Source organism: Pan paniscus, chromosome 5 (genome assembly GCF_029289425.2).
Source record: "Pan paniscus chromosome 5, NHGRI_mPanPan1-v2.0_pri, whole genome shotgun sequence".
Lineage (NCBI taxonomy): Eukaryota > Metazoa > Chordata > Mammalia > Primates > Hominidae > Pan > Pan paniscus.
In genome coordinates, this window is record NC_073254.2 from 190,874,481 (window position 1) to 190,897,465 (window position 22,985).

The following is a 22,985-nucleotide window of genomic DNA, read 5'->3' on the forward strand; positions in this document are numbered from 1 at the left end:
TTTACCTTCTCTTTGAAGCATCTGTTTCTGGCTTCTGGCTGGAGGCTATGCTTCCCAGCCTGTCAGGAGGACAACCCTTCAGGCGCAACCCTTTATAGGAAATAAATCTCTCATTGGGTGTGGTGGTTCAGGCCTGTAAACCCAGCACTTTGGGAGGCCGAGGCAGGTGGATCACCTGAGGTCAGGAGTTTCAGACCAGCCTGGCCAACATGATGAAACTCTGTCTCTACTAAAAATACAAAAAAATTAGCCAGGTGTGGTGGTGGACATCTGTAATCCCAGCTAATCAGGAGGCTGAGGCAGGAGAATCGCTTGAACCCAGGAGGTGGAGGTTGCAGTGAACCAAGATCACGCCATTGCACTCCAGCCTGGGCAACAAGAGTGAAACTCTGTCTCAAAAAAAATAAAAATAAAAATAAACATAAAAATGAAGAAATGTCTCCTTTCCAAATTTATGAACCTCATCATTCTTCCATTGATAGCATTAGAAGGTTCAAAAAGACCTTTCCATATTCTCCCACAGAAGCCCTAGAAATTGTCATTTTGTTCATCATTTTGGATGCCTGAGAACTTGTAATCCGATGAGTAGAAATGTTGGTACCCCATTTATGGCTGTCAACCTGCCAGTTCTCAGGAGTTTGTAAAAGCCTAAATCTGAAAGGATCTCATCCCATTAGGACCCTTGTCTCCTTTTCTGTTGCCTTTGCCCACTGGCTCTGGCAACAGGGGTCTTTCTTTCTCCTTGGCTATCTTTGGATATGGGGGCTCCGTCTTCTGTGCCACCTTAGGAAATGCCTTTTGCAGGCATGGCTAAGTCATTAAAAAGCCTTCAGTTTCAGTAACATTTTGAGTGAGTACTCTCTGAAGTTGGGTTGGAATCTCAGGCTTCTTTGTCTGGAAGGTAACTCTTGGGCTACAAGTTTCTTATCCTAGCTTTGGTTTTGAGGCCTCTCTGTTCTCCTCTTGAGTTGGAAGTTATTCCTGGCTTTTGTTTCAAGGTGTCTCTGTGATCTTGATCTTGCTGCTTTCATGGGAACTTCTCAGTTGACTAAATTCTCCCTTCTCACACCTCTGCTGACTATGTGTTCCACCAATATGGAACTAATTCTACTTCCTTTCCTGTTTACATGATTTTACTAAGAATTATTTAGAAATTTAATTACTCCTTTGAGAAAATTTTTATCTTCCAAATTGCCTCCTTTTAGACCTTTCCTTTCCCAGTTGAGTCTCTCAACTCCCTGTAATCACTGAAACTTTAGGCACCCCACTCCATGCCTTGGAGGCTCTCAATGTGCTCAAGAATCTGCAAAAGCAAACACCTGGGGCTGAAAAATAAAATAGAAAAAATTTTACTTCTCAGCCTCCATAAGATTGTATGTCCAAACAAAAGAAAATCTTAAAAATCTCCAAAAATATTGGTGAGAAAAAAGCTTTGGCCCTCATATGAAGAAGATAAAAACCTGTTCCATTTTCCAGATACACAGTTATAATACAAATATAAAATGGGGCAAAGACAAAAACCAAGTCTTCTATATAAACTAGTGAATTTTGTATTATTGTAATAACATTAGTCACGGTTCTCCAGAAAGGCAGAATCAATAGGATATATGTAGATAGATAGATGAGAGAAGACTCATTAGGGGAATTGGTTCACATAATTATGGAGGCTGAGAAGTTACACAATAGCCTGTCTCCAAGTTGGAGAACCAGGAAAGTTGGCAGCATGGCTCACTCCAGATATAAAGGACTCAGAATCAGGGAAGCCAATGGTGTAACTCTGATTCTGAGGCCAAAGCTCTGAGACCCTGAAGTTCTGATGTCAAGGGCAGGAGAAGGAGGATGTTTCCATTTCAGAAGGAGATAATTCACCTTTCCTCTTCCTTGTTGTTCTATCTGGGCTCTCAACCAATTGGATGGTGCCTGTATTCATCCATTTTTATACAGCTGTGAAGAAATACCTGAGTCTGAGCAATTTATAAAGAACAAAGAGGTTTAATGGGCTGACAGTTCCACGTGGCTGCAGGGGCCTCACAATCATGGCAGAAGGGGAAACAAAGACGTCCTTCTTCACATGGCAGCAACAAGAAGAAGTGCTGAGCCAAAGGGGAACAGCCCCTTATAAAACCATCGGATCATGAGAACTCACTCACTGCCATGAGAACAGCATGGCAGTAACCACCACCATGATTCAATCACCTCCCACTGGGTCCCTCCCACGACATGTACGGATTATAGGAACTACAATTCAAGATGAGATCTGGGTGGGGACACAGGCAAACCATATCAGTGCCCATCCACACTGGGTCAGGGTTATCTCAGTGTCTTCCAGAAACACCTTCACAGATATGCCCAGAAATTGTGTTTGACCAGCTATGTGTGTCTCTCAATCCAGTCAAGTAGATGTCTAAAATTAACCATCAGAATATTTATGCCTGATTCATGGCTGAAATTGTGTTTGACCAGCTATGTATGTCTCTTAATCCAATCAAGTAGATGTCTAAAATTAACCATCAGAATATTTATGCCTGATTCATGGCTGAAATTTCAGGATGAAAGCTATGAAATCTCTATTTGTGTTTGTATATCTATTAATGTATGTTATGTATATGTGATATTTTCTTAACTCTGGATAGCACTGCAAAATTCATTTATAAAATCCTCTAAAAGTGCTCTATTCTAACTTGGCTTGGAAAAAAATAACCATTTATAAATAAATATTCACCACACTCCTAGAAATACAGAAACTGATCAAATGTTTTTTAAGTTAACATGATTTGGATAAAACTTAGTTAAATGAGATTAATATAAAATTTTTGGTGTAATAAAACTATGTCTTCAAAGTTATCACTATTGAATATAAAACAAACATAAATTCCTATTCTGCTTGAGTTCTAGTCAAATAAGCTAATATTATACTTACAGAAATGTAAAATCTTAAAGCTTATAGATTTGATTCTAATTAAGTTGTCATTCTTATGAAAAACATTATTTTTTTATGGTGAAAAGATACACATGTATTTAGAGTTACCCAGCTGGACTCAGTTTAGATGATCCCAATTTTGTTGCAACATCCAAAGCTTCATAATCAGGAGCCAGTCAAACATATGCCTTGTTCTCTTTATCAGGACAAATCAGGGTGGTGACCTTGGCCACATCACTGTCATAGACCTTCTTCACAGCCTGATTGATCTGGTGCTTGTTGGCTTTAACATCCACAAAGAACACAAGCATGTTGTTTTCTTCTATCTTCTTCCAGCCGACTCAGTGGTCAGTGGAAACTTGATAGCATAGTGGTCAAGCTTGTTTCTCCTGGGGGTGCTCTTCCGAGGATATTTGGGCTGCCTCTGGAGTCGCAGTGTCTTGGGCCACCTGAAGGTGAGTGACATGAGGATCTTCTTTTTTGCGTGTGGCTGTGGACACCTTTCAACACTGCCTTCTTGGCCTTTAAAGCCTTCACTTTGGCTTCGGCTTTAGGAGGAGCAGGAGCTTCCTTCGCTTTCGGTGCCATCTTGTGAAAAGTGAAAAACATTATTTCAAAAATAATTTGTTCACAGTAAATCTGCCTAATAGTAGTTTCCAAAGTACTTTTGCTAATTTTTAACCTTAAACTTAAGCTAAGTAAAAGATTTGCATTAAATATCTAGACAATTTATAAATAAGATACAATACTAAAACATTAATTACTGAACATAAATAATTCAAGTTTATATACTTTTGGCTTCCTATTTTTACAGAAAGACTAAAGATATTTTGGCCCGTTAATAAACATGTTTTTTTCTGCCACACTGAGAAATTGTATTATGAGGAAACACATCCCTCTAGATGTTGGGAGATAGTATATTCATACATTTTCTAACCTACTATAGAATGCTAATATATGACAGTTTATAACTGACTACTTCCTAGTTTTCTCTGGAAAATAAAAGATTACTAAGTATTAAAATTATAATCAGTATATGTAAATAGAACTACTAGAAATAATGGAATAACTAGAAACAACCCCATGCAAAGCATGCAAGAAAAGTAGGGCATGTTTCCCAAGTAAAGTAGGATGTATTTTTTATAAGGAAAACCATACATAAGATACATAAAAAGAGATACCTAACCTTCCCTGTGTTACATTTGTATGGGTAAAATGTTATGTTTTCAGAAATGATATAAAATTCCTGGAAATTTGTTATGTCCTCCTTATCCATGCTATGTGCCAGTATAGAGTAATGAGTCATAATTCCAATTATTATTTTAAATATTGTGCCGGGCGCAGTGGCTCATGCCTGTAATCCCAGCACTTTGGGAGGCTGAGGAGGATGGATCACGAGGTCAGGAGATCCAGACCATCCTGGCTAACCCGGTGAATCTCCGTCTCCACTAAAAATACAAAAAATTAGCCAGCTGTAGTGGCAGGCGCCTGTAGTCCCAGTGCTTTGGGAGGCCACAGAAAAAATCGAATACCCTTGTCAGTTGTGGTATAATAAACTCTCATCAGATCTTTCATCACAGCCATTTCATACTCTTTGTCATTTAGATATTCCCCCTGATGCTTTCCTGAAAGCTCCTGCAATCAGCTACAAGTCAGAATGCTCATCTCCAACACAGGACTCCCTCTGAGACTCACAGAAAAGAGTATGACAGTTACTCTGGTTATAGGCTTCTGATGATATTGCTTAAATAACTTTAAGACCATACACTTGACTCAGTGAAGATCTCCAGAAGTCTGGTTGAGAAACTGATGGGTTCATGACACTACTAACCCAAGATCCAGCAAGACTGGAATTGATTACATGGCACTGAATGAGCTGATGAAAATTGATTATAATTTTATAGCTTTTTGGAGCATTGCTGGTTCTTTAATGTTCTAGTTTCTGGATTTAAGAAATCTCTTTCTCTTAATCTAACTGTAACTTACAACAATTTAGTAGATTATACTTTTATAAACAGAAATGAGGCATTTATCTTTTTTCTCTGCCTGATTTCTCCAGAATTTTGAAATTCTTACTGAATACTCTTATTTTCATGATGATATAGTTGTTATCAAAAGTCCAATAAGAACCTTATAACAGGACATAATTGGAAATTTTGGTTATATTATCAAGGTTTTTACAGGAGTATCATATTTAGGAAATGTACCTAAGATCAGTTATGACCAGCAATCTTAAGGGAGTAAGGGTTGACTTTTATGGAGACAATGCTTACAAAGCACTGTGAGAAATGGGAAATTTCTTCAAAGATTATAAAAAGTCACAATTTCTTACTATAAGATTGCTATCCACTATTTTTATATATACGTGTGTGTGTGTGTGTGTGTGTATTCCAAATCAGTTGTCCTAGCTTGCTCCAGCATGCCTGGGCAGAACTAGACAAGCCCCAGCCCATAGTGCATGCCATTCCTTATTTGGAGATGCTTCCTTACCTATCCCTGGGCAACTTCCTTTTCTTTCTTTGTTCTATTCCCCTTACCTAATTAAGAAAGTTTTAAACTAATAGCCAATCGGGTAAAGTGTAAAATGTGAGGTCCTATTTCAGCCAATGGAAATTGGACACAGCACTAGGGTAGACACATCAGATTATAAGTAACTCTGTCTCCTTTGTTTGGTGTGCTCTTGTGGCTGGACAGCTACTGAGTAGCACCCTTTATGCAGAAAGTAAAGCTCGCCTCGCTAAGAGATCATTTGTTCCCACGTTCTTTTTTTTTTTTTTTCTTTTTTTTGGAACACCAAAATCTTCATTCCCAACAGCACTCTGAGAAAAACCAGGCTGATACCTAGATTACAGGGTTCACAGCCTTCAGATTAGTAAAGAAGGTCATTTCCTGGTAGGCCCAGGAATTTAGGGATATTTTGGGGGGCCTCAAGAAGAGAGGAATTCACACAAAGCTATAAGGAGTGCAGCTGAAATTTGATAGTATGTGCTTGGCTTGGGTTTTAGCCTGAATAAGGCCTTTAAAAGTCAAATCTGAGATTCTGTATGAAAACTTCCAGCAAAGAAACTTGAAAGCACCTATGTGGTCATCTCCTGTTCTTGCTGCACTTATGTAAATAATCAAGCAAAATCTAACAAAACTAGACTTATTTTTAAAACAAGAATAGTCTTACTTTGATTATGATCAAAAATGATGATTACTACAGAGAGAAATTTTATGTTTCAATGGAAAACTATAATTTAGTCGGGCATGGTGGCACATGCCTATAATTACAGCACTTTGGGAGGCCAGGAGTTCAAGACCAGCCTGGGCAACATGGTGAAACCCCGTCTCTACCAAAAATACAAAAATTAGATGGGCATGATGGCATGTGCCTGTAGTCACAGCTAATCAGGAGGCTGAAGAGGGAGTATCGCTTGCACCCAGGGGTAGAGGTTGCAGTGAGCTGAGATTGCACCTTTGCACTCCAGCCTGGGCGACAGAGCGGGACCCTGTCTCAAAAAAAAAATTTTTTTTTTGAGAAATTTGACCCCCACTGTGTCAGTGTGGGGCAGTGGGGCCTAGTGGAAGGTGTTTGGGTCATGGGGATGGATCTCTCATGAATAGATTAATGTCCTCCATGGGGGTGAGTGAGTTCTGCTGTCACAGGAATGGATTAATTCCTGCAGGAGTAGCTAGTTAAAAAGAGTCTGGTTTCCTTGGCTTCCCTCTTGCTTTCACTTTTGCTATGTGATCTCTGGTGCACCCCTTGCTCCCCTTCCACTTTCCACCATGAGGTGAAAAAGACTGAGGCCCCACCAGATGCAACTGCCCAATCTCAGACATTCCAGCCACCAGTATTGTGAGCCAAATGAACCTTTTTTACTTATACATTACCCAGCCTCAGGTATTCTGTTACAGAAGCACAAAATGGACTAAGACACAAATGTAGGTAAAAACTCACTGAAGGTGTAGGGAAAATGGTGTTGACCTAAGTCACTTTGAAAATGAATAGAATCTGTAAGCTGAAGGCACATGAACTATACTTCATCATTGGATTCCACTTTATAAAGTTCTTTCCAACAGAAGCAACTGTGAACAATTGTAAAACCACAGTGTCTGTATCTGGAATAAAACAATGACTTACATAAGTCGCAGATGGTGGGAACCAGGTTTCTCACTGTTGAAGCGGAAGGTTACAAATTAGCAAGGCGAGAAGGCTAGAATGATTCCTGTGATAGTAGATCAGAGGTGGAGACATCAACGTAAACTTATGTTTAGTTTAATATGGATACACACAGTTCTACATAGAAAACTTTATAATTAGGTGTGTCTAGGTAGGTTAGACACACACATATACTTCCTAGCATTACTAATGAGGGACAAGATACAATGTGCTCTTTCAGCAGCCAGACATAAGTTTTCCTACCATTCTGAAAGGAATCAGGCTCCTTGAAGAAATGTCTGATACTAGAACTGGGAGAGTAAATATAGGAGCCAGGATAATCTGGAAGTATCAGAAAGTAAGTAAGTACTAAAAAAATTAAAATATATCAAAGAAAAATAAGAGCCAATAAAAAAAGCTACCGATGGCCAACACAGGAATGAATTGTGCAACATAATGCTGCAGTGTTGAATAATAGCTAAAGCTTAAAGTAATTATCTAGGTGTCTGTATTTGTATGCATAGGTGAATAAGCAAATGGAGTTGCATAGAAATCTCCTTTGCAAAAGAATTCCAAATAATTGATGTAGACACTCAGCCATCAAGAAGGTGAAGCCAACTCTTCACTCCGTAAGGAGTGAGGCTCTGCAGAGTGGCTTGCTCCAAAAGAACACATGCAGTACGGACAAGGAGGAAAAATAACCTCACAGTGGAGAAACCTGACAAACAGTAGCTCTGCCAAATGATCCAAGTTAACATCAAAGCTGACAGTTCACCTTGAGAACATGAAGTGACAATGAGGGACATTCTACAAAATGCCTGACCAATCCTCCTCAGTACTATCAAGGTCACCTGAGATGGAAAGCCTGACACATTGTCACAGCCAGGAAGAGCCCACATGATGACTACATGTCATGCGGGATCCTGGATGGGATCCTGGATCACAGTAAGACAGATCTAAGGGAATCCAAATGAAATATGAACTTTAGTCTATCAGTATTGGTTCATTAACTGTGACAAATTGTGTAAGATATTAATAAGCCATGTGAGACACACTGATAGAAGATGTTAATAAGAGAGGAAACTAGGTTGCGGCTACATGGGAAATCTTTTTTTTTTTTTTTGACAATTGCTGTGTAAGTAAAAAAAGATGTAAAATAAAACTTTATTTAAAACACTGTTTTTTTGAGCACTTCCTTGTTTAATTATTTATACCATGAATTACTAGTAACTGACACTGTTAACTAGTCCTGTTTTTTTAAATAAGAGCATTTATGACACAAAAAATTAAACAGTGCAGACTGACATATAAATGAAAACAAATGTTCTTTACATGTTTTCTGTTACTGTAGTAACACATATGTGTAAACTTAATTCTCCTATTTTTTTCTTGTGTTGTGGTTGTGTCCTGGGTTCATTCTCTAAAATGCTGTTCACCTTAGACCAGGAAAAATATTAACCATACAGACTCTGTTTCAATTCATAGCTAAATATTTTCACAAGAGTGACTTTGTAAAAATATGTTCCAATTGCAAATTGATTCATTGTGATGGGATCACTTATCCCGAAGACTTCTTGTCTTTATTTTGTTCCCATGCCTACCTTTTAGCCATAATACAGCAGAATCAAATATTGCTCACTGGGAAAAAATATTCAAAGAAAGAAAGAATGTGGACAGAACTTATGACCATGATGATTCAATGTTTTACCACAATGCTTTCTAAAACAGAAGAGTGTAAAAGGATATTCAAAGTCAATTTCCTCAGCGAGGCTTTGCAGAAAATGAGGAAACTAGAAAAACAAAAATGGCAGGACATTCTACAGGTGATTTTAAATGTTGCTATGTTTACGGGAAAAAATACTTTAACTTTTAAAGAATCACAAAGAATTACTGTAAACCCAAACTCTGGGATGTTTGCAAATTTAGTTGAGCTTCTATGTAATTATGTCTATATAGGTAGCCACGATGTTGATGATTTTTTAAAAATCTGTGCCTTATTTGTGTAATAAAAGACACAATGAATAATTAATGCTCATAGGAAAACCTTATGAAGGGAAAATAAATCTTGGGGACCCAAAATCGCTAAGCTAAAGGGAAAAGTCAAGCTGGGAACTGCTTAGGGCAAATCTGCCTCCCATTCTATCCAAAGACACCCACCTGCTCACTGAGATAAATGCATACCCGATTGCCTCATTTGGAGAGGGTAATCAGCAATGCAAAAGAATGAAATCGTTTGTCTCTTACCTACCTATGACCTGGAAGCCCCCTGTCTGGGCTTCTCACCTTTCTGGACTGAACCAATGTACATCTTACACATACTGATTGATGTCTCATGTCTCCCTAAAGTGTGTAAAACCAAGCTGTGCCCCGACCACCTTGGGCCCATGTTGTCAGGACCTCCTGAGGATGCATCATGGGCGCACATCCTCAAGCTTGGCAAAATAAACTTTCTAAAAATCCTGAGAGCCGTCTCAGATTTTCAGGGTTCACACATGTAATGTAGGATGTCAATGTTTATAAAACAGACATTATTCTATCTACTATTAGAAATATGCTGCCAATTAACCTTAAACTTTCTCAACAAAATAAAAAATGTTGATGAGGTACAAATAATACATCTAAGCTTAAGTGGTGTTGCAAGTTTTAATATGTCTACTTTTCAATTTTTCAATACTATTTTTACTAATTTAACACTGTAAGAAAAAGGAGTAATTAAAACAAGAATAAAAGTGTTTACAGGGGGTGCACGTTTCCTCCAGCCTCTGCCCAACCCCAGCTTTCATCCCAACTGTCCTGATGGTGGCTCTAAGCATTTCTCCTTTCTCTATACCAAGATCTCTCCCCAGAAACAAACCCAAATCTTACTGTATGTTATGGCACGTTATGATGATGAGCAGCGATGAGCAGCGGAAGCCTCAAGGAAGGGATGCTTTTGTAAAACAAGACTTGTGGAATATAACATGTGAAAGTAAAGCCCATGGCAGAGCTCCCTCCTAAACACACGGGGAGCAGACAGGAAGCTTCTTCCTCACCTTCCTCAATGGCCTGCAGCCACGTCTCCCCAGGTCAGTCTTAAGGACAATGAAACTCTGGTCTTCACTGTGGACATGCCACACTACCAGGTGCTCCAAAGCCATGGTGACCCACCCTCGGGTAGGTCCTGAGGAGAAAAAAGCTCTGGTTCTAATCCTAACCCTAACCCTGTCCCAAGACTTTGACCCTGAATCTAAATCCTGATCCCTACCCTGGTCCCTAATTCTGACCCTAACTTTGACTCTGACTTTGATCTTGACCCTGACCATGACCCCACCTCTAACCATATTTCTGGCCCTGACTCTGACCCAGATCCTAATCCTATCCCTAACCCTATTATTATCTTTACAATCTATCTCTACTCTTACTGTCTAGTGCTAAATAGCTGTACCCAAAAGCACTTTAAAATTATTTAACTTCTTTTCCTTGAATTCTCTAAGGACATCCTAAAGGAGATGTCATTATGTATTTTGCATTCCCTCTGAGTGGTATGGCTTCACATATGAAGTTCTAATACTTTGCAAGCCATAAAATGTTTGGAGGGTAACAGCACTGGGTTGTTAGGGATGTATGTTGGCATTCATGATAGTCATTGGTGCTGTTCTCCAAATATTTTCAGTTCATTTTTTATGAATGCATTCTGACTTCCATCCCACCTACTTACATTTTTCCATGGTCACATGACTTTTTTATTTTTATTTTTACTTTTGCCAATGGAGGTGAGAAGAAATAACATGTGACTTTTTCAGGAGAAATCTCCAAGAAACAGCGTTCTATTCCGCATGCTTTTTTCTCTTTTCTATAGCAATGGGGATCTTATTGACGGTCCCTCCTTCCGTCTGGATTCCTGTGTTAGGATGACACAGCACAGAGCTACCTCTCACCTGACCCATGATGAAATGTAAATAAATGAGGAAGAAGATTTTTGAGCCACTGAAATTTGGAGGTTGTTTGTCACCACAGTTTAACCTAGCCCCCACTGACTGATGCACGGCTGAAGAATGAGTCCGAACTGGATCTGGACAAGACATGTGAAGAGCGCTCCAGGCTGAGTAAAATTCAAGTGTTGTCTCAAAGATAACAGTGAGCACAATATGTTATTGGGGTGGGTGTGGGATAAATAAGGTATATCAGGTGAGAATAATAAGAAACTCAACTTTAAAAGACGGTGCTGATTTGGACTGTGGAGAGATTCAAATGCCCTGCTTAGCATTTGCGATTGTGATGGATGAACAAACTAATTAAGAGCCCAAATTGAAAGCTTGGGATAAATATCTGAGAGTGTCTTATATCCCAATTTTTCATCCTAGAATGGGCAGAGTCCTTGACCCCATTCTAGGGACACTTCCAAAAGAAAAAAGACCTGCATTTCTTCAACAACCCACACTGAGAGACTTTCCTGCACTTTTGACCTGTGGCTAACACTCCTCACCTTTCATTCTGTCATCAGTGTTTTAGGGAAACACCTTTAACTCTCTATGATTTACAGGTTATTAAGTGGCCCTTACAATTCCCTCCAGAGGTGAAAAAGACTAATGATGACGGTGCCTGAGCTCACAGCAGCAAGCAGGCGTGTGTGCTCAGCGGCCACGTGGCTCATCTGCTAGGAGCTTGCTAAACACGATGTTCTACAACATTGCTTAACACAAGGGGAGACACTCCTGACTCAGACTGTTTAATTGCTCACCTACTTCATTTTCTGCCCTCTTGGGCTTATAAAATGAAAAGAACCCTGGGGTGATACAATGAGTCAAAGGGGTGCCAGCCGCATCACAGCAAAATAGATTCCTAAAAAATCCCTGGCCTAAGATGATACCCTTGGCTGGATACGTTTGAATGTGCTCATAGTGGACATGGTAGAATGAAGGTGGTTGAAATGTTCATATTAAAGAACTTCCACCCAGATTGCAAAAAAGGAGAGAGGAATGGAGATGGCAGCACGAGTCCCTACATAAAAGCAGATGTTTTGAGATCAGTTATATTTCTTCTGACAAAAATTAAACACAGAAACGGAAGTTTAGCCTGAGGCTACAATTAATTGGGCAATAAGCCAGAGGCACATATGGCATAGACAGATTTAAACATTTTCCCCTTATATTAATACAAATACTAAAATTACAAATACTTTGATTCCAAATAAAACAAATATTTAAAAAATTTAATGAATAAGCACTGGGGTCTACAGTAGTATTTGAAGGAGATCTCACAAACAGGTTTGGGTTTTGAAGGTTAGAACTAGTGGTCTGGAGAATTCATTTCATTCCAGAGAGAGAAAGAGAGGAATTCCTTGGGTTCCTTCAGGAATGCGTCTAGCTTTGCCTCATCTTTGTTTGAACTATGGATACGGCAGAAAAAAACATGAGGATTTCACAGATTTAAGGTGCAAAAAGTCACTGGGTTCTCTAAGAAGTCTGGGATTCTTCTGCTGGAAAAATAAGTTTGTTGAGAAAAAATGAGTTGGAGGAGGCTGTTACTGAAGTGAAGCAGAATTGTTTTTACTAATCTGCTTATTACCCACTCTGTAGTGTGGAAACAAATTATTCATGCACAAGGTCCTCTTACTGTTCCTAGAATGCAGTGGAAAGAGAACAGATTAGTTTTCCTCCCTCAGAACACAACCACTAGAAACATCCTACCTCAGATGAGATATTGCCTAATTATTTTCAAAAGACAGTGAAAAATCATGGATGTAAATGTTTGCTGCAAAATAAATACATGCTAGAAACAGAAGCATCTGGGTCACAGCTATATTAGAGCTACCTGTGTTCCCCTGTCACTGACATTAAAACAAAAATGCCCAATACAATCATTCACAGCGTGGGAGAGGGGAAGTTGAAGGATGGAAAGGCCAGGCATAAAAGGATTTCAGAATTTTCGTCCATAAGGAAGTGGCTTTGTGCACTGTCTGTTACTGCGTGCAAGGTGAAATTTGAAGAATGAAAACGTGCAGTAACAAGGGCTCCTTTGTCCAACTCACCTCTCCAGATACCAAGTTTCAGACATGTTGCATTTTAATTGAAAGGTTGATATAATTCTTTTAAAAGAACACTTGTGGTGTTTGAAGCGACAAAGGCTGCTGTGACAAAAAAGCAGTGAAAGGGATTTTTTTTTAAAAAAAGCAAACAACAACAACAAAAACCCCACAGAAAAGCAAACAACAAACAAACAAAAAACAGAGGAAGTAGTCGAACACCCTGGGCTGTGACTACTTCCAGGAAGGGGCTACAAGAGGCAGTTGGAAATTCTATTTGCTTTGCAACTGTAGGTTTTCTGGCCTGCTGCCTTTCTAAAGTATATTACTCTGCTTTTCGTTCATGAAATTATCCGTTTCTGTTTTCTGGAACAGCTATGTATTTTCTTTATCTATCATCTATCTATCTACTGCCTATCATCTATCTATCTGTTTACTATCTATCTTTTCTACCTTTTGCTATCAAGAGCTTGGGTCAAGCAGGATAGAATTCCAGTGTATGTTCACTCTACCATTTAAAACAAGAACTCTTGTAGGCATTCTCCATCACATCATAAACCTGAGCTTTCTAAAACAAGGTGTGGCAAACTACCATGCATAGACTATGTCTGACACAGTCTGCGTTTGTAAGTAAAGTTGTAATGGGACATAGCCACATACATGTGTTATATAATGTCTCTGGCTACTTTCATGGTATAATGGAAGAGCTGAGTCATTGAGAGAGAGACCATATGGCTTGGAAAATTTAAAATATTTAACATTTAGCCCTTTGCAGAAAATATTTGCTGACTCTTGTTTTAAAAGATCTCTGTGGCAGGGCGCGGTGGCTCACGCCTGTAATTCCAGCACTTTGGGAGGCCAAGGCTAGCGGATCACGAGGCCAGGAGATCAAGACCATCCTGGCTAACCCAGTGAAACCCCGTCTCTACTAAAAATACAAAAAAATTAGCCAGGTGTGGTGGCGGGCGACTGTAGTCCCAGCTACTCCAGAGGCTGAGGCAGGAGAATGGTGTGAACCCGGGAGGAAGAGCTTGCAGTGAGCCAAGATCGTGCCACTGCATTCCAGCCTGGGTGACAGAGTGAAACTCCATCTCAAAAAAAAAAAAAAAAAAAAAAAAGATCTCTGTTTAGAATGCTACCTATTGCCTTCTGGATAGAATCACAACTCTTAACCACAATCACCACAGCTTCAGCCCTGCTTCTATATCCCCCTCATCTATTTCTGCTCCTCCTCCTTATTTTCCTTCTGACAATGCTGATGGATTGTCAGCTTCCCAGATGTGTGAGAATCTCTCCTCCCTTCCCAACATTCTCATGCTCTCCCTCTGCCTCTCAAGAACTTCCTGCCCCATCTCTCATGACAAATCCTTTCTACATTCTTTAAGATGCAGCCCCTTTGCTCCTTCCTTAAGGATGTCTCTCTGGCTCTATTTTGGGTGACGTGCTCCTTCTGCATCTCCCAGAGCCAGCCTGTGTGTGTCAGCTACAACATTTCTTTGCATCTCTGTGTCATATATCACCAAATCTGCCTAAGCTTGCATGAGTCACTGCATGACAACTTCAGACTCCACCAGCATTGTCCCCACTAACCACAAGGCTTAGACATTCATCCAATATGCTCGGGGTTGTGGGGTGGCAGCAGTAACCAGCTGGTGACCATCATTTTTTACATCAGAATCAAATCTGTAGATCTCTGCCATTCATAAGTATTTGGAGTTTAAAATTAGCATAAAGATTTTCCTTAAAATAAGAACAAATGGCTTGAGTAGGCTTTTGGAACATAGGATGTTTCCACTGGTTCATTTCTGTGTTCAGTATTCCCACATGAATCTAAACACGACTCTGCTCTTAGTAGCTGTGTGACCCTGGGAAAGTCACTCAATCTCCCTCAGCTAAATTTTGTTGTGTGAGTAATGAGGAGAGAGTTGTGATTTGTATGTGTGAATAATAACAAACAAAAGGTATTTAGCTTTCTGGAACCCGGTATGTAGTAGAACCTCATGAAATACTAGCTCTGTTGATAAAACTAGACTGAAAGAAGCTTTCAAAGTCAACAACAGTTTGAGGCAGTGAAGGACGTAGAGGAGAAGCTGCTGCTGCAGCCTGTAGCTCCTGGAAGCCCGTTTTGTCCATGATTTAGCAGGAACGCACTACCTTTCCATGAGGAGAAACTGCCCACAGAAACCAAGGCCATTCTTTGAAGACAAACATGTCTTAATAGCCTTTACATTAAGTAATAGTGTAATATAAATAATTTATTATTAGTAATAATGTGAAATTATTTACACTACCCTAACCCTAAACCTAACCCCAATCCTAACCCTAACCCTAACCCTGACCCTAACCCCGAGCCCTAACCCTAACCCCAACCCCTAACCCTAACCCCTAAACCCTAAACCATAAACCCTAAACCCTGCGCACTGTGGTTCACGCCAGCAATCCCAGCCCTTTGGGAGGCTGAGGCAGGTGGATCACCTGAGTCCAGGAGTTCAAGACCAGCCAGGATGACATAGCAAAATACCATCTCTACTAATAATACAAAACCCAGCTGTGAATGGTGACACACAGCTGAAGTAGCAGCTACTAGGGAGACTGAGGCAGGAGGACTGCTTGAGCCCAGAATGTGCAGGTTGCATTAAGCTGAGATCGTGCCACTACACTCCAACCTGGGCAACAGTGCAAGAACCTGTCTCAAAAAAAAAAAAAAAAAAGACATGGTATGATGGCTCATGCCTATAATCCCAGCAATTTCGAAGGCTGAGGCAGATGGATCACTTGAGGTCAGGAGTTGGAGACCAGCCTGGCCAACATGGCTAAACCTTGTCTCTACTAAAAATACAAACATTAGGGCCAGGCACGGTGGCTCATGCCTGAAATCCCAGCTCTTCTGGAGGCCGAGGCAGGAGGATCAACTGAGGACAGGAGTTCAAGACCATCCTGACCAAGATAAACAAACCCCATCTCAAACAAAAATACAAAATTAGCCTGCTGTAATGGTGCATGCCTGTAATCCCAGCTACTCAGGAGGCTGAGGCAAGAGAGTCGCTTGAACCCAGGAAGCGGAGGTGGCAATGAGCTGAGATCCTGCCACTGCACTCCAGCTTGGGCAACACAGCAAGACTCTGTCTCAAAAAAAAAAAGAAAGCAAAAAGACAACCCACAGAAAGGAAGAAAATATTTGCTTGCACATTATATATCTAACAACAGTTCATTAACTACAATACATACAGAATATGTATAACTCAACAACAAAAGCAACCAAATTGCAAATGGCGAAAGAGTTGAACTCACACCTTGCCAAAAAGACATGCAAATAGAAAACAAGCACATGAAAAGACGATCAATATCATTTTCATTATGGCCATCAAAACTGAAACCACAACCACATACTCCTTCACACACACTAGAAAGGCTATAATCCACAAATATTAAGTAACAAGTGTTGTCAAGGTCAGAGAGAAATCACAACCATTAAATACTGTATGTGGAATATAAAATGGTACAGCCTATTTGTAACATAGTTTGGTATTTCCACAAAAAGTTAAAAACACGACAGGCAAGGTGACTCATGCCTGTAATCCCAGCACTTTGGAAGGCTGAAGCAGGCAGATCGCTTGAGTGCAGGAGTTCAAGACCATCCAGAGAGACATAGCAAAACCCCGTCTCTACTAAAAATACAAAAATTAGCCAGGCATGCTGCCACACACCTCTAGTCCCAGCTACTAGTGAGGCTGAGGCGGGAGGACCGCTTGAGCCCAGAATGTCGAGGTTGCAGTAAGCCAAGATGGCACCACTGCACTCCAGCCTGAGCAACAGCGCAAGACCATGTCTTAAAAAAAAAAAAGAGTAGGCATGGTGGCTCACGTCTGTAATCCCAGCACTTTGGGAGGCCAAGGCACGTGGATCAATTGAGTCCAGGAGTTCAACACCAGCCAGAAGGACATAGGAAAACCCCGTCTCTACTAAACATACAAAAATTAGTCGTGCATGGTGGCACACACCTGTAGTCACAGCTACTAGGGAGAATGAGGAAGGAGGACTGCTTCAGCACAGAATGTGAAGGGTGCAGTAAGCAGAGATGGCACCACTGCACTCCAGCCTCGGCAACAGTGCAAGACCCTGCCTCAAAAAAAAAACAAAAAAAACAAAAAAAAAAAACTGGCCAGTCGTGGTGGCTCCCCCTGTAATCCAAGCATTTTGGTAGGCACAGGCGGGCATATCACCTGTGATTAGCAGTCCAAGACAGTCTGATCAACATGCAGACATCCAGTCTCTACTAAAAATACAAAAAAGTTGCTGGGCGTGGTGATCCATGCCTGTAATCCCAGCTACTCGGGAGGCTAGGAGGAGAATCACTTGAACCCAGGAGGCAGAGATTGTGCCGATGTCACACCACTGAAATCCAGCCTGGGCAGCAGAGCAAGACTCAGTCTAAAAAAAAAAAAAATCAAAAGGCAACCCACAGAAAGGAAGAAAATATTTACACGTTATATATCTAACAACAGTCTGTTAACCACAATATATAAGGAATTTGTATAACTCAACAAAAACAACCAAATTACAAATGGAGAAAGAGTTGAACACTCGCTTTGCCAAAAAGACATGTAAATGGAAAACAAGCACATGAAAAGATGATCAGTATCATTATCATTATGGCCATCGAAACTGAAACCACAACCACATACTCCTTCACACACACTAGAAAAGATATAATCCAAAAAATATAAAATAGCAAGTGTTGGCAAGGTCAGAGAGAAATCACAACCATTAAATACTGTATGTGGAATATAAACGGTGCAGCCTATTTGTAACAGTTTGGTATTTCCTCAAAAAGTTAAAAATAGGCCAGGCACGGTGTCTCATGCCTTTAATCCCAGCACTTTGGGAGGCTGAGGCAGGTGGATCACTTGAGGTCAGGAGTTCAAGACCAGCCAGAAGGACATAGCAAAACCACGTCTCCACTAAAAAATACAAAAATTAGCCAGGCATGGTGCCACACACCTGTACTCCCAGCTACTAGGGAGGCTAAGGCAGGAGAACTGTTTCAGCCCAGAACGTGGAGGCTGCAGTAAGGTGAGATCGCACCACTGCACTCCAACCTGGTAGACAGCGCCAGACCCTGTCTCAAAAAATAAAAATCAAGAAAGGTGGGCATGCTGCCTCACACCTGTAATCCCACCACTTTGGGAGGCTGAGGCAGGTGGATCACTTGAGTCCAGGAGTTCAAGACCAGCCAGGATGACATAGAAAAACCCCATCTCTCCTAATAATATAAAAATTAGCCAGGCATGGTGGCATACAGCTTCAGTCCCAGCTACTAGGGAGGCTGAGGTGGGAGGACTACTTGAGCCCAGATTATGGAGGTTGCAGTAAGCTAAGATCGAACCACTGCACTCCAGCCTCGGTAACAGTGCAAGACCCTACCTCAAAAAAAAATAAAAAAATAAAAAAAGGCCGGTATGGTGGCTCATGCCTCTAACCCCAGCACTTTGGGAGGCTGAGGCAGGCGGATCACATGAGGTCGGGAATTCAATACCAACATGACCAACGTAAACAAACCCCATTTCAACTAAAAATACAAAAGTAGCCGGGCATAGTGGCACATGCCTGTAATCCCAGCTACTCGGGAGGCTGAGTGAGGAGAATTGCTTGAACCCAGGAGGCAGAGGTTGTGGTGAGCCAAGAGCACAGCACTGCACTCCAGCCTGCGCAAGAGGGCAAGACTCCATCTGAAAAAAAAAAAAAAAAGAAAGTGAAAAGACAACCCACAGAAAGGAAGAAAATATTTGCTTGCATGTTATATATCTAGCAGTCTGTTAACCACAATATACAAAGAATTTGTATAACTCAACAACAAAAACCAAATTAAAAAAGGAGAAAGAGTTGAACACACACTTTGCCAAAAAACATGCAAATGGAAAACAAGCACATGAGAAGGTGATCAATATCATTATCATTATGGCCATCAAAACTGAAACCACAACCAGATACTCCTTCACACACACTAGAAAGGCTATAATCCAACAAATGTAAAATAACAAGTGTTGGCAAGGTCAGAGAGAAATCACAACCCTTAAATACTGTATGTGGAATATAAAATGGTGCAGCTTATTTGTAACATAGTTTGGTATTTCCTCAAAAAGTTAAAAATAGGCTGGGCAAGGTGGCTCACGCCTGTAATCCCAGCACTTTAGGAGGCTGAAGCAGGCAGATCACTTGAGCCCAGGAGTTCAAGACCAGCCAGTACGACACAGCCAAACCCCATGTCTACTAGTACAAAAATTAGCCAGACATGGTGGCACACAGCTGCAGTCCCAGCTACTTGGGAGGCTGAGGAAGAAGGACTGCTTGACCCCATAATGTGGAGGTTGCAGTAAGCTGAGATCGCACTATTATATTCCAGCCTGGACAACAGTGCAACACCCTGTCTCAAAAATAAAAATAAAAATAAAAAGGGCCAGGTAAGATGGCTCACGCCTGTAATCCCAGCACTGTGGGTGGCTGAGGCAGATGGATCACTTGAGGTCAGGAGCTGGAGACCAGCCTGGCCAACATGGTGAAACCTTTTCTCTAGGAAATAATAAAACAATTAGGGCCAGGCTCTGTGGCTCACACCTGTAATCCCAGCACTTTGGGTGGCTGAGGCAGGCGGATCACCTGAGGTTGGGAGTTCGAGACTAGCCTGACCAACATGGACAAACCCCATCTCTACTAAAAATACAAAATTGGCTGGGCGTGGTGGCGCATGCCTGTAATCTCAGCTACTCAGGAGGCCTAGGCAGGAGAATCGCTTGAACCTGGTTAGCAGAGGTTGTGGTGAGCCGAGATCGCGCCATCATACTCTAGCCTTAACAACAAAAGCAAAACTCCGCCTAAAAGGAAAAAAAAAAATTAGCCAGTGTGGTGGTGCAGACCTGTAATCCCAGGTACTCAGGAGGCTGAGGAAGGAAAATTGCCTGAACCTGGGCGATGGAGGTTGCAGTGAGCCGATATCAGGCCACTTCACTCCAGCCTGGGCGAAAGAGCAAGACTTGTCTCCAAAAAAACAGAACAAGAAAAAGGAAATGCATGGGACAAAGTGGTATATCCTGAAATGAGGACTTTCCTTCTGGACTAGGGTTTCCGATGAAGGTGACAGTTTATCCTTCAGTCTCCACAGGTCACGAATTTGTCATCCAGCAAGAGGCAACAGAGGGAGCCCCCCCAAGTCCCATGCCAGAACTATGACATAATTACATTCCCTCACTCATTTCAGTACCTAAATATTAATAATTCATCAACTTAAATATCTACACTTACTTTACCAATTTTCCATTGCATAGATGAAGAGGCTTCCAAATTTTATATAGGTTGTCATGATGTGGACAGGACTTTTTGATAGTTAACTATACCGAATGACTAAAATATAAGTGTTTAAACCTAAAATACCTTGTAACTGCTAACACAGGGCTAGAGAATACAGCAAGGTAACAGTCTGTCCAGTAAATTCTTCTGAAATTTCCTTTTTTTTTTTTTTTTTTTTTATACACGGAGTCTCACTCTGTCACACAGGCTGGAGTGCAGTAGCACGATCTCGGCTCAATGCAGCCTCCACCTCCTGGGTTCAAGCGATTCTCCTGCCTCAGCCTCCCGAGCAGCTGGGACTACAAGTGCGTGCCACCACACCAGGCTAATTTTTGTATTTTTAGTACAGATGGGATTTCACCATCTTATCCAGGCTGGTCTTGAACTCCTGACCTCAGGTGATCTGCCTGCCTCAGCCTCCCGAAGTGCTGGGATTACAGGAGTGAGCCACTGCACCCAGCCCTCTTCTGCAATTTCAATAATCAATTGTGCTATTTGCCTTTCTTTCAGCAATGAGATTTTATTTTTCTTTCCTAATTATTTCAAACATGAACTTTGGTTCCAGAGAACTAGTATTTCCTTGATTTATAAATTGAGGGCAGCTGGGCACGGCGGCTCACGCCTGTAATCCCAGCACTCTGGGAGGCCAAGGCAGGCAGATCACTGGAGGTCAGGGGATCAAGACCAGCCTGGCAAAGACCCCCTCTAAGTGGGCTGCAGTGAGGAGAGCATGGCACCAGGCCAGGATGCTCCTGCCAGGAACACAGGATCTGCACATGTTTAGGAGGAAACGCTGGGCAGACCCAGCTTGGAGTCATCTCTGCTCTTTACATCTGTGAAGGCTGTGAAAACTGAGAGTCGGCCAGATGCAGTGGCTCACGCCTGTAATCCCAGCACTCTGGGATGCCGAGGCGAATGGATCACTTGAGGCCAGGAGTTCCAGACCAGCCTGATCAACATGGTGAAGCCCAGTCTCTACCAAAAATACAAAAAATTAGCTGGGTATATTGGCACGCACCTGTAATCCCAGCTACTTGGGAGGCTGAGGCAGGAGAATCCTTGAACCCAGGAAGCAGAGGTCGCAGTGAGCCGAGATCATGCCATTGTGACAGGAGAGAAACTCTGTCTCAAAAAAAAATTATATGTTTACAACAGGTGCATTCCTCCTCTTGCTTTCTGAGGACGCCCTGCTATGTAGCTGAGTAGTCGCTAATAAACTATCTTAACTTCACTATACTCTGTGACTTGCCAAAAGGTCTTTCCCATGTGAAATCCAAAAACCTGTTCTTGGGGTCTAGGACAAGACCCATTTTATAATGACAAAACTATACAAATTCTAGAGGAAAACATGGAAAGAAAGCTATGTGACCTTGCGTTTGGCCATGAGTTTTAACACGACACTATCAGAGGCATTTGAACCCCTCCTCTATATGAACTCCAGGGTGGTTTATGTTCCACTGGCTAAGAGAAAGTTTTCTTCAAAAATGTGACATGATTTGAGGTCAAACATTAATATCAAGTAAACTCAAAAGATTGAGAAGCTAGCATTAGTTCTGGGAAAACCAGAAGTGTGCCTTTTTTGGAAATAATCATTGGTAGCACAAACTTAAGAATCTCCAAAGGAAATAAAAATGAGTTATTAACTTACAGTTTTCACCAATTAAGATATAAATGAAGCTAATGAAATCCGGAAATACAATTTCACTGTTTTTAATGTTCATTAAAAAAAAAAATCCTTATCAAATAGCCCCAGTAAGTCACCAATTAAGTCTTTACTACTTAAAAGCGAAATCCACCTATGTCCTGAACACTATCCACTTTACAAGCCTCATTATATGTACTGGAGACAAAATTCAGAAATAAATAAATATACATGTACATATATACAAATATATTTCAAATTAAAAAATACTTTTAGAGAGTGGTATGTATTACATTTAGAAATTAATAAGTAAATTATGGGATGTCATCCACGCCTGTCCCAAAGGTACCGAATTTAGAAATCATCTCAGGTGCGGAGCAGGACAGGTTGAAAATAGCAATGACACGAACCCGCGCGGAACAGCTGCCGGCGCGGTGTCCAGGGCAGCACCCCGCCCGGTCCCGGCCCCTCCAGCCCTGGGCCCGACCCCTCCTACGCCTCTGCCTCGACGCGAACGCGGAGCCCGAGCGCGCGTCACGCCGTGTGGGGCCGAAGAGGCGGAGTGCGGGCTCGCGAGGGTCCCCGCCCCACTCTCGCTCCCGCCAGCACCTACGGACTCGCGTCCCCGCCGCGCGCCGACTCGGGAGCAGCACCGCCCCCGGCACAGGAGCCTCACGCGCCTCTTACCTAACAGGAAGTTGGGTGGAAGCAGCGCGGACCCACGGCGCACCGAACTCACTCCAACAGAACCCGACGCAGACACGCGCTTTCAACCGGCGGAGACACCGGCAGGGCCAGAAACGCGCGCAGCGGCGGCCGGAGGTCGGTAAGCTCCCCGCCCCTGCCCCGCCCCGGCCCGGCCCCGGCCCCGGCCCCGGTCCCGGCCCTGCCCGAGACCCCGCCCCGCCCCGGCCCCGCCTTTTTCTCTGCC

General features: G+C 41.8%; 1 pseudogene; it reads right to left on the bottom strand.

The window, feature by feature from the left end:
- Positions 1 to 1,972: 1,972 nt before the first annotated feature.
- LOC100995812 (large ribosomal subunit protein uL23-like) lies at positions 1,973 to 22,724 on the bottom strand (annotated as a pseudogene).
- Positions 22,725 to 22,985: the final 261 nt, after the last annotated feature.